At 36.3% G+C, this 12,507-nt stretch overlaps 1 protein-coding gene across 15 annotated transcripts in view; it reads left to right on the top strand.

Annotated features, from left to right (window-relative positions):
- LOC105485558 (roundabout guidance receptor 2) overlaps positions 1-12,507 on the top strand; it is a 1,382,758-nt gene that overhangs the window by 397,692 nt on the left and 972,559 nt on the right. The window lies entirely within an intron of this gene.

Raw genomic sequence — 12,507 nt, 5'->3', positions numbered from 1 at the left:
TAAAATCGAACTTTAATAAGAGGTTTCTATGATGTTGGAGCACAATGCAATGAAATGATTAGAGAAAGAGAACCCAGCACTATAAAGTTTCAAGTTTGTTGGTTGAGTACATGTGAGGGGAAAGCATAATCTGACCATGTTGATGAATTAAGAGAAGAGAAAAAGAGGCATGGAAATAATAATTTCTGTAGGCTTACCATACAGCAGCTAGTGCATTCTAAGCACTTTGCTTTCAACCACTTCAATCCTTTCAACAACCTTATGAAGTTCATAGTGTTATTATTTTACTCATTTTACAGATTTTTTAAAAATGAGGCTCAGAGAAGTTTCCAAACTTACCCAAAGTTAGTTAGCAAGTGATCGAGTCTGGCTTATAAGCTTATTTTGGGTGAGGTGATCAATGGAAGCGTTTTCCTCCAGAGTAAACATTTAAACTGCGACCTAAAAATGAAAGGGAACTAGCCATGTGAAGGGGTGTGGTGTGGAACAGCACCCAGGAGAGAATGACTTGTGCGAAGATCCTGGAGCGGACAAGAAAGTATGGAGATCTGAATATCAGAAAGAGAGTCAGTGTGGCTGGACAGGCATGAGCTTGTGAGTGAGAGAGGTATTAGGCTGGTGCAGAATAATTGCAGGTGAGATTTTGGCCATACTTTCAATGGCAAAAACAGCAATTACTGTTGCACCAACCTAATTCAGGAGATGTTAGAGAGATAGGCAAGGGCTAGATTATTGGAAATCTTGTATTCCATGGAAAAGACCCTGGATTTCATTTGAAATATGGTCAGAAGCCATCAGACTAGGAGTCAACTGACTTGCCTGGCATGTAAAGAATACATTTACTAGAGATCATGTGTGTGCCTGCACTAGTGAAGATGGGAAGGCGATTTAGGAGACTACTGTTGTGTTCCAGATGTGAAGTAAGAGCCAGTAACAAAGAAAAAGGACACATTCAGGAAATATTTGTGTAGGTGGTATTCATGTGAGTTGCAGATGAATTTGAACTAGGGATGGCAGGGGGTGGAGGTGGGGAAGAGGAAAGCAAAAGGGAGAAATCAAGAATGACAATTTTGAACCCTGATATCAACTATGGACTCAGGGATTATGACTCACCAATGTAGCTGAATCTGTGCAGTGAATGGACCTCTCGGGTGCAGGATGTCAGTAGTGGAGGAGGCTGACATACTGGTGTGGAAGAAAATCGGTAGAAAGTCTATCCTTTCCACTAATTTTGCTGAGACCTTAAAACTGTTCTAAAAATAGTCAATTAAAAATTTCTCTTTTTTTGAGACGGAGTCTTGCTCTGTGGACCAGGCTGGAGTGCAGTAGCGCGATCTTGGCTCACTGTGACCTTCACCTCCCGGGTTCAAGCAATTCTCTGCCTCAGCCTCCTGAGTAGCTGGGATTACAGGCACCCACCACCATGCCCAGCTAATATTTGCATTTTTAGTAGAGACAGGGTCTCACCATCTTGGCCAGGCTGGTCTTGAACTCCTGACCTCACGATCCACCTGCCTCGACCTCCAAAGGTGCTGGGATTGAAGGTGTGAGCCACGGTGCCAGGCCCAAAAATTTCTTTAAAGTTGAAAAAGAATGACATACGTAAGCTTGAGTATCTTGCCAAAGGTGCTACCATTTGCTGAAATGTGGAAGGCTGAAGAGCTGTAACAGTAAAAGTCAAGCACTCCATTATTAACATGTTAGGTTGAAGATATCTGCAGGACATTCAGGAGTACATGTCAGCTAAGCAATTGTATAAGAGAACTGGCGCTCAGAAGAAAAGGTTAGATTGAGGGTCTACATTTGAGAACTGTTAGTATAAAAGAGAGATTTAAATGATACTTGATGAGATTAGCAAGACAGAACAATCAGAGAATCGGGGAAGGATCAGATGCGAGCCTTGCAGAACCCCTACATCATTAGATAAATGATCTAAACAAATATTTCATAAGAAATAGGTTAGGTCTCATGTATTTTACAAGGAAAAGGAGCAACAGAGTAATTGTGGCATCCAGAGGCATATTTACGAATTTTAAACCAGAAAACATGATTACCAAGGACAATGATATTAAGGTAAAATAATATTTCTGTAATTTAATTACTTTGAAAATAACCTAAGACACTTACTGAGAAATTGAAACCAACCCATACTTGGTCAAAAACCATTTCAGTTTAATATTACGAATGACTGCTTGTTGTTTATAGCTTGCTGATTTTTTTAATAGATGGTAATCTGTTTAAAATTCCAGTTGCTTCAGTATAATATGATCCAGTGCAATATAGATTTGGATGATAAAATTCTTTTTATAATAACCCCCCCTAGAAAAAAAAAAAAAAAACCTGGTAAACACATGCATGTGTCATCTGTTGTCTATCAAGCATTAGCTTACAAGCTGTTTCTTCACATTCATTACCTTGTGGTTCTCCAGTTGATTACGAAAGTTTCATTTATGTTATATCTTCTATAATCTCATGTAACTAGGATTTCTGAGACATATTTGAAATAGCTTTTAAGCTCCTATATGCATTTGTTTAGACTTGAAATAAGAAAAAAATATTCAATTTAAGTGAACATTTCTAATGGTTGTGAAAGCCTTTTCACAAACTATCCCAGGATTTTATTTATTTCTTTAGCTACTTTGACTAAACGGAGAAGTTATAAAACAACAACCAAAAAAGGGCAATGCTGAATCGAGTTTTATTCTCGTTTGAAATTTAAATTGAAGTTTAAAACTTCTAATATCTAAATTTAAAAAAAGAAATAAAAGGTTTATATTTTTTTCTTTTTAAAAATAAATAAATTTTATTACATTTCACTTGTTTCAAGCAGTTAGATTCTAAAAAGACTTCGCAAATTTGGATTCCCTTTCAAGAGGCTGTTTGTAACTGAGATGCCAACTGGCGATGATTGAGAAGGGAGGTATACTCGGACATCATTAGATCTGGCTACAGAAAGAGAAGAGGCGTGTAGAGTTAGGAGAAGGAAACATGAGTCTATTGATTAAAAAAACAAACAAGCAACAAACAAACAAAACACCCATCATGTCATGGAATTTCATGCTGCGAAAGTGTCCAAACACCTTCCTTTCTTCTCTCTTTTCTTTTGCTTCTCTGCATCTCCTCAATTGGAAGCTATATGGCCTCACTGGGTTCCAGAAAAGCTATAAGGTGAAAAAAGTGCCTGCAAGGACTTTTGACAAGAAAATAGTTTGAGTGTCTAACGCTGTGAGGGATCTATAGAAGAGATTTGTGAAATTCCATGTATATGGTGAGTTAATTCTATTTAAATCCCACAGGGAAAGAGTGGAGGATAGTAAAAGGAGAAAAAGGGCAATACTAAATTGATTTTAGTAATTAGTAAATTTTAGTGCCAAGAATAATTTGTCCATTACTTAATTCCTTATTTTCTTTGCAATTTGCTTTATTTCTATATTAATTTTACATTATAGTAAGAGTTTACATCAATGCATAAAAATTCTGTCATAAAGCATAGAACTGTATTCTACTTCCAAGAATATCATTGACTAAATCTGTACATACTTTATTGTACGACTGTGTACAAATAAAATAAAAACATGTTTTCTTAAAGCTGTGCCCTCACACTGGCAAAACGGATGGCGTCTATTTAGAAGAATTTTATCTTTCTGAGCTTTTGTCACTTTTAATCAGTGTTACATAAAGTTATCTTTCTTTATTCTTAGCCACGGTTTCAGGTGAAGAAAATTATTTGTATGTGTATTTATTTTAAATGGCACTTGATTAGAAGAGAAGTAAAAACCCCAGGCAAAACTTTTGTATAGCATGTGAAATAAACTGTAACATTTGCACTACAAATGCAAAGTCTTTCCACCACCCAAGGAAAGGGCAAAAAAAGCTTCCCCACCCCAGAAGGAAAAGTCTCTACATTGGACATTTTTTCAATAAAACTTGCACAGAACAATCAAAAGAGTTAATTGGTATAATCATAACTAGTTCTTGAAATCATAGACCACCCAGGCCTTTGCCCAGCCACCAAACTACTCACAGGTTGTTGTGGGTTGTGTGTGTGTGTGTGTGTTTTTTTTTTTTTGCCAGTAATTTCAGCTTAATGAGTACCACAAAGTATCTGGGACAAAGAAAGACAGTTGAGGTTTTGAAGCACAATGGGGACTCAAGAAAAAGAAACTGCTATGGGATGTCCTGTTCTTTAATTTTGACATTGCACTTCAAATTATCATAAGATCATATTTTAAAGGTTTAAAGGTTAAACTGTTTTTATTAAATCACCAGAGTTTTAAATTATTGAAAAATTTCTTTCCGATAAAATAGTAGAAATGGTCAAAATATGAAAAGTAAGAACAAACATATTAATGATTCATATTTCTCGTTTTCAAATGGAGTTTCAACTCGTTGTTGACTTCTGATCACTTAATTATATTTTCCCCTTCTGCAGTTTTATTTTATGAATTCTGGGTTTTTCCCATTCTTTAAAAACACTTTCTAATTAAAGTTCTGGTACCCATTTTTGACCACAAAATTTGGGTAAATAAAACTAGGCCTTTTTTAAAAAACAAAGTCACTTGAGTTTATCTTCAAAATAGAAGGTTCATACTAAGTTGGAACTTGTAACTGCAGCCTGAATGTTTTCTTTGCAATTAATCCTTAGACAAAGTAAATGAATATTAATGTGCATTGACAATGAATAATAATGGAGATATTGTTTTATTTAAATGATTTAGATACACATGACTCTTAATTAATTCATCTTCAAGTTTTGGCAGAGCGAATGCGACCTTTCTTGGCTTTGCTTAACTTTGAAAGGTGGAAACCGTGGCCTTGACGGAGTAAGCAGAAGGTTAATGAGAAACTGGGGCTCCAGTGAGTCATCCTCTTCGCTTCTCCCTGAAGCCTGTGTTTTCCTTTCCTTATCTCTCAAAGCATGTGATAGCGATCCAAGTGGAGGGGAAGGGGCCGTCTTTTGATCTTCAGTTTAGTGGGAAGACACAGTCATAAGCCATTTGCCATAATCAAAGGTTTTCTGGTTGAATCAGTCAGTGCAGAGAGGAAAAGGAGTTAGGTGCTTACAATGACTTTAAACCCCATTACTAGTGTGTACTTTTCCCATAAAATAATTTTTGATTGTGACATTTAGAGAACCCAAGTTTTGGTGTTAGTCTTCGAATTTCTAGTCTGTTCTATACATAAAGAAAAGTAATCTTCCTTGCCAAATCAATTTATTCAGATGAATTACTTAAAAGGAATCCATAAAAGAGTAAAATGTAACAGCTAAATTCTCCTACACCAAAAGTCCTAATATTCTCCCTGAATTCTCATACACCAACACTCCTAATATTCTCCCTGAATTCTCCTACACCAACACTCCTAATATTCTCCCTGAATTCTCCTACACCAACACTCCTAATATTCTCCCTGAATTCTCCTACACCAACACTCCTAATATTCTCCCTGAATTCTCATACACCAACACTCCTAATATTCTCCTGCCCATGGGTCCTGCTGAGAATCTTCTATAAGCCATAGATTCTCTCCTTCCAAACAGCAAATAAATATACCAGATTTTTAAAATAGTTTGAGAGTCTATGTAATCCCCATAAAGTCCATGAGAAGACTTGCAAAACCCCAGTTGTTCTCGAAATCATGTTAGTATTTGAATACTAACTAAAAGAGAAACAGAAACATTCCCAGGCCAAAAAATATTTTACAGCCAGATACACTGGCTCATGCCTATAATTCCAGCTACTTGGGAGGCTGAGACAGGAGGATGGCTTGACTTTTGGGGTTCAAGACCAGCCTTGGCAAACAAGGAAAGAGACCCCCATCTCAGAAAAAGAAAAAAAAAGTATTTTACAATAAATACTGTAATATAAAAGCTATAGCTATGTCATATCAACCAGTTTTTTCAGGAATCAGATAAACTCCCCAAGTGATCCTTCAGCAGAACACTGTCATCATTAATAAGTGCATACAAACGTGTAACTTCCAGTAGTATATTTTCCATTAAGTTTGGACTCAACTTTGTCTTTCAACTGGGTATCCCTAAGATCTATAGCTTAGTATAACAGTCCTGTTCCCAAAATTTTAGGGATAGCCTAAAACCGACCTGACAAGCATCCTAGTTATTCATATTAATCTGAAACCTTTTTTGTTTCCCTTTTAGTTTTGAATTCTTTGTAGATATAACTAAAGAGCAACTTCAGTATAAACAAATTCACAGTTTGTGAAATTTTTAATTAGTCATAGATTTTACATGAAAATTTCACTTCCTAAAATATAATACAATCCTTGAAAAGAGAATATAAAATATTGCTTCTTAGGAAGACAGTGAGAAATGTTTAACTTAATAAGCCAGAATGTTAGGAGTGGCTATTGCTGGAATAGGATAGCTTCCTCCTGCCAGGGGCCCTGTGCTTTCCTTTACCTTCCCTTTTCTGACATTCATTGCATTCTAATACCTGACCCATTTCTGTTTTTCCCATTAGACTACATATTTCATGAGAAACACTGTGTTATTCTGTATTCAAAGCTTCCTGCTACATACTAGGCACTTTAATATGTCTTAAATTTATGCATATTGGGTTTGTCTCTTGTTTTCTATGTATCCTTTGACTTCTAAAATTTTCATGTATCTATTATTTATCATACATTTATTCATTTATAAGTTTAAATGTTGCAATACCTATTTACCGGTAAGTAAATTTACCTGTAACTATTTACCTTACAGGTAAATAGGTATTACAACATTTAAACTGTGCAATATTTCAGAGCCTGTATTATTGATCATAGCACAGAGATCAATAATACAGGCTCTGAAGCCAGGCTAACTGGGGTCAAATTCCTACTAGCCATGTGACATTGGACAAATACTTTAGTTTCTTTGTGCCTACATTTTCTCATATGTAAAATGGACAAAACATCATGTGAGAATTAAATGAGGTAATATATAGAGAGAGAATATAGAGGAATATCTGGTACATAGTTCATATACAATAAACGTCATTATTTTCATTTGGCAGCCTCAGCATTAAAATAAGTATGAACATTCCCAGGGCCTTAAAGATGACAGTCACGTTATCAAAAAGAAAGACTTAAAAAAATACCAAAGTAGACACTTTAAAAAAAAACAACTCGATAAACAAACAGGCTCAGGAAAACAGTCCTGTAGGCTTCAATAGCCCCTGGAGACATCATTATGTAACAGAACAGAACAACAATGTGTTCAGAATAAAACTGAGCCATTAAGAACACATTGAATTTTATTCATGGTGATCAGCTTCAAAAAGCAGGAAATGGTTAACACAAGTTTTGGCAACACAACCAACCTTTTTTATTTTTTCAAATTAGGGATTAGAAAAAAAGTTTTATTTTCTGAAAAAAATTACCATGAAATACCAAAAATGTCAAATCAATACCAGATAAATGAAGTGTCTCCATATTCTGTAGCCAGTATTAAGGGCAAAGGAGAGCCACATGTTCTTTAAACACTAAATCTCCTTAAATACCACAATTTTCAAAAGGGCATATTTAACTATGGGTTTGTATATACTGGCTTATGCCACTTTGTATGAAGAAATTTTTAAATCTCTACTGAAAATATGAAATGTTAAAATGTTAAAATTATATTTTTCTCCTTATTAGCTTTTAAATACTTCAAAAATAAATTATAGGAGAATCACATCAATGACTGAAGATTGAATAGCTACACTGAAAAGTATTAATCATATTAAGGGAACATATTATGCAATATTTTATGGTGTATCTGCACTTTCACATTTATTATGCTGGTTGGCAAATCATCTATCATAGCATTTATTAAGGAAAAGGCAAGGCATGCGTCAGAAAACCACAAAATGATCATTGTGATAATTGTTCAGTTGTGATCAATTATTGGTGATAATTTATTATGAATACAAACATGGTTAGGTGATTTTTTAAGATAGGGGTTTGATAAGTTACACAAGCTATGCAAAGTAGTTCAGATTTAAATCAGGAGATGATAAGAAATTAATAGACTATTTTTTAAAAAAGCAAATTGTGATGCTTCGTGTTTCAGAAAGTTCTGGATTATTTCCTCACCGAGAAAATTTAAACATTAACTTTAGTCACTAAACATTAAAGTATGAAATAACTAAGCACTAGTGACAAAAAGGAAGGTAATGAAAGTCTTTTGTTGTGGGCTAGGGAGAGAAATTTTAGTGGCGTGTGTGTATGTGTGTGTGTGTAAGAAACCAAGAACAGCGCAATCCTAGTCCTTTGAAGTTATTTGTTAAATATTTATGAAAATAAAGCTGTCATTATTTTCCTATGAATGAGCTGTTTCACTCCTTGTAATCATCTTTCTCATTGATTATTTAACACTCCACAGCTTTATACCCAATTTGCAATTGTAACTCATTTCATATTCTCTCTCTTCAATCTCTCCCTCTCTTGGTCTCATCTTTCTTCTCCTTTTTTTAAAAACATGGTGTAAAAAAATGGGTCTATCTATGAACGATGTCTTTTTTGCCTGTTACATGAGCATATAATCTCATAGGCATAAAAAAATCCACATCATTGCTTACCTTGGTTTTAAGTTGATAAGATATGCAATGATGTATTTCTAAAACAAGTTTTTAAAAAATTAAATGATTGAAAAATAATACATAATGTTAAATGTGTATACTTATTTCTAAAAGATTATTAAAATTGATTGTAATTGCTGTCTCATTAATAATTATACAGCTTTGAATTGCTATCTTCTAGTATCTTATTGACAAATTCAATTATGTTTCAGAAATATATAACATACTGTGTTTCATGTTTATTCATGCATTTTTAATATATTTTTTGATTCATTTACTAAACATTTACTTATTGCTTATTCTGTAACTGGCACTGGGCTAGCAAAGTTAATGAATCTTGTACTAGTGAAGCTTAATATTTATCAGAGAAATCACACAATTAAACAGACAATTACAACACAATGCATGGAGCACCAAGTAATTAAAATATAGCTCAGACTTCTCCAGTCCACTTTATTAACTCATTTGTAGGTTTTTTTTCCATCATCTCAACATTTATCTTTTCTTTATGTTGGGAAAATTACAATTATTCTTTTCTAGCTACTTTGAAATATACAATAAATTATGGTTCATAATAATTTCCTGTCTCCTACTTCTTCACACAAAGTTTTCCATCTCTCCCATCTCCCAAAAAAGAAAATGTAGGAAACCCAACTTAACGACTAGAAACCTTAATAAATAATGCTCATCTCCATCGCAGTGCTCCTTGGAGAAGAGCATGAGAGAGATTACGTAGACATCATACAGAAAGCTCTCCAGTAGCTCTCTATGGGTATTTCTCCATTTCTACACATTTTCCTCCTCCTAGCAGGTATTAAAATTCTCTTTTCCTCTTTCCTATCCAGTCTCCCCTCTCTCTGTGCGTAGTCAGTTCTGTCTACCAAATTCTTTGTCCAATTTCTGACCTTTCTTTACCCTTTGCTTACATTTCCCAACATGTAACATAACCTTCCCTCGGAAATGTCGTCCTCCTTCCGTTTTACTCCCTCCTCCCTGAGGATTAACCTGGTCATCGAAATCAGTCACGTCCAAAATAAGTGAAATATAAGGTACCACAAGAATACATCGCAGGGCGCCTACATTTACCTAGACCAAGAGAATACGTAGGAGTTGTCCAGAATCAGAATGTCTGGCCACAAGGAGAGTATGGAGACATTTTCTAATCAGAGGAAGCATCGTACAGAAATAACAGGGAAAGAGACTCGAATTGCCTGTGGACCGAGACTGCTAAGCAGACGCTCAGTCACCGAGTGTCTCTGGAGCCGTATGAAGGAGCTGGTCCTTGCTGTGACCTGAGTGTGTCCACCCATGTTTGTTTTAGAAACTTGATCACCAATGTTACCGTATTACGACATGGGGCCTGGAAGAGGGGAATGAGTCATGAAAGCAGAGCCCTCATGGTTGGGATTAGCAGCCCCTTATAAAAGGGGTTGGGAAAGCAGCTTTATCCCCTTTCATCATCTTGGAGGATACAATATCAAGGCAACATCTTGGAATCAGAGATCAGGCTTCACCAGACCCCAAACCTGCCTCCACATTGATCTTGAACTTCCCGGCCCCAGAACTGTATGAAATAAATTTCTGTTATTTATAAAATATCCAGTCTTAAGTATTTTATTACAGAAACACAGACTAAGACAGTCATCATATTTATATTTTGATATTTATTATTGAATGAATTTTTATATTCCCTTCTAGATGAAAAGAGCCATACAGCAGAGCCCATGTCTGGCTTCTCGCTATTGTATCCCTAGTACCTTACTGGTTCCTGGAACCTAGAAGATATCGCTAGATATTATTTTACCAAATGGTGAATTAATAAGTGTATCTGCGAAGACAGGAAATTTATCCAATGTTGAGATTTTTCCAGGTAGGCATGTGCTGTGCGTGTTCCTTCTAAAACGCATGTTGAAATTTAATTGACACTGTAACAATGTTAACAGGTGGGTCCTCTGGATCCTGGCATGCTGGCATGGGCCTGTAGTCGTAACTTTTCAAGAGGCTAAGTTGGGAGGATCACTTGAGCCCAGGAGTTTGAGACCAGACTGGACAACATAGCAAAGAGTTGTGTCAAAAAAAAAAAAAACAATAATTAACAAAAACTTTTAAGTGAGACTCTTAACAGGTGATTAGATCATAAGGCGTCTGCCCTCATGAATGGATTCATATCATTATCTTGGGAGAGGGTAAGTTATCAAGGGAATGGGCTCCTAATAAATAAGTTTGGCCCAATCTTTCCATCTCTGTGTTGTAAGCTCTCATGTGCCCTTCCACCATGTTACATCACAGCAAGAAGGCCCTCACAAGATGCAGTCCCACAATCTTGGACTTGCCAGCCTCCAGAACCATAAGCCAAATTAACTTCTACTGTTTATAATTTACCCAGGCTGTGCAATCTTCTTTTAGCAGCAGAAAATGGAGTAAGACAGTGTGAGATTAGGAAACGGGGGTTGTGATGAAGTAATTAATCATGAACTTTACATTGGAAAGGGATCAAAAATAGGTGGAGGCTAAAAAATGTTAAGTGGGCAAAAGGACTTGGAGCTATTAATGAGCTGGAAGAAATGATGATTGGGAATGGAAGTGACAGGGCTCGAGGAAAGAGGCTTTGATGAGAGAATGAATGTGAAAATAATAATTCAGATGTGAAGTAGTTCTGGATAATGTTGATAAAATCCAGGGCATGGACATAGGAGAGGATGGCCTAAAGTGAATGTTTTTGGAGATCAATGAGCAGAGAGAACAGAGTGACTTGCAGGCTGAGAGCAGGATCTAGAGTGGAGGAGGCTGTGAGTCTCATACCAAAGAGGTGCCTCCATGAAAATGATAAGGCAACGAGAGGGAAGCATAGCAGAAAAATATGTGGAATAAGAAGGAAGCTGACCAACTTCCAAATCCGAGGTGTGTGAATTCTAGTGATGAACAATCACGAGTGGAGAAGATTTCAGAGAACTGATCACTTCAGAGAAGAGCCAAGTTACATTTTAGCCAAGAATAGGGTGAGGAACTTCAGAGAAGTAGTTGTGTGTGTAGGAGTTCGTTTAACCTTGTCCCAGGAGAAATAATTTGAAAGTTGGGAGAGATGAAGGAGGAGGAATTGAGAGAAGAATGGAGATGTAGGAGAATAGAGGAAAAGAAGGACTAGATGACTTTGGCACTCACCAAAAATAACAAGGTTGGAGGAATTAGCTGACTGCTCCCATGATGACCAGGGGAGAGGGGCAGCAGGTGCTTTGGGTCATTCAGAATATGCTGCCGTGCTCCGGCCGCAGACATTCCCAAGGAAATTCTTTGGATTAGTATATGAGAAGTCTCTGGTCCCTTCACAAGGAAACAAATGTGGTTACAGTGGATTAACCCCAAAACTTAAAACCCAAGTATGAAACTTCCCCAGTGCTGGTTACAGGCCTAGTGCGTTTGTGCCAAGCATGGTGGGCAGAATCGCTGACTCCCAAGGCTTAGTCTGTAAATCTCAAAGACAGGATATGAGCAATTCAGCTTCTAAAGAGCATGTGTTCTATTCGTCACGAGCACCATTTTTAGCATTCGAGGCAGTTTTTTGGAACAATGAGATTTACAATATGTAAGGTCTGCTGAGATGATCCATTGACTGACTTTCAGGCATAAACTTACCTGTCAGGCGGACGTGACATCTCAGTAAGTTTGGCAATACCCTTTTCTTCTTACATTCAAGATGTTTGGGAAGCCACGTTTTCCAAGGCGAAGCTTTAAAAATTTTCCCAAAGCTCTAAATTTTGAGTATAAACAGTGAATATTTCTAGAATGCATAATCCAAGTCACTTTGGGGAGTATTTATATATTTTTGTATGCATAATTCTCTTTGATAGAGAAATGTATTATTCAGGGCTCTCTGGAGAAACAGAATATGCTCATAAACACAGTATATAACCCTCTCTCTCTCTCTCTCTCTCTCTCTATATATATATAG

The sequence above is a fragment of the Macaca nemestrina genome, chromosome 2 (genome assembly GCF_043159975.1).
Source record: "Macaca nemestrina isolate mMacNem1 chromosome 2, mMacNem.hap1, whole genome shotgun sequence".
In the NCBI taxonomy this organism is placed as follows: Eukaryota; Metazoa; Chordata; class Mammalia; order Primates; family Cercopithecidae; genus Macaca; species Macaca nemestrina.
This window is presented reverse-complemented; position numbering and strand designations above follow the sequence as displayed.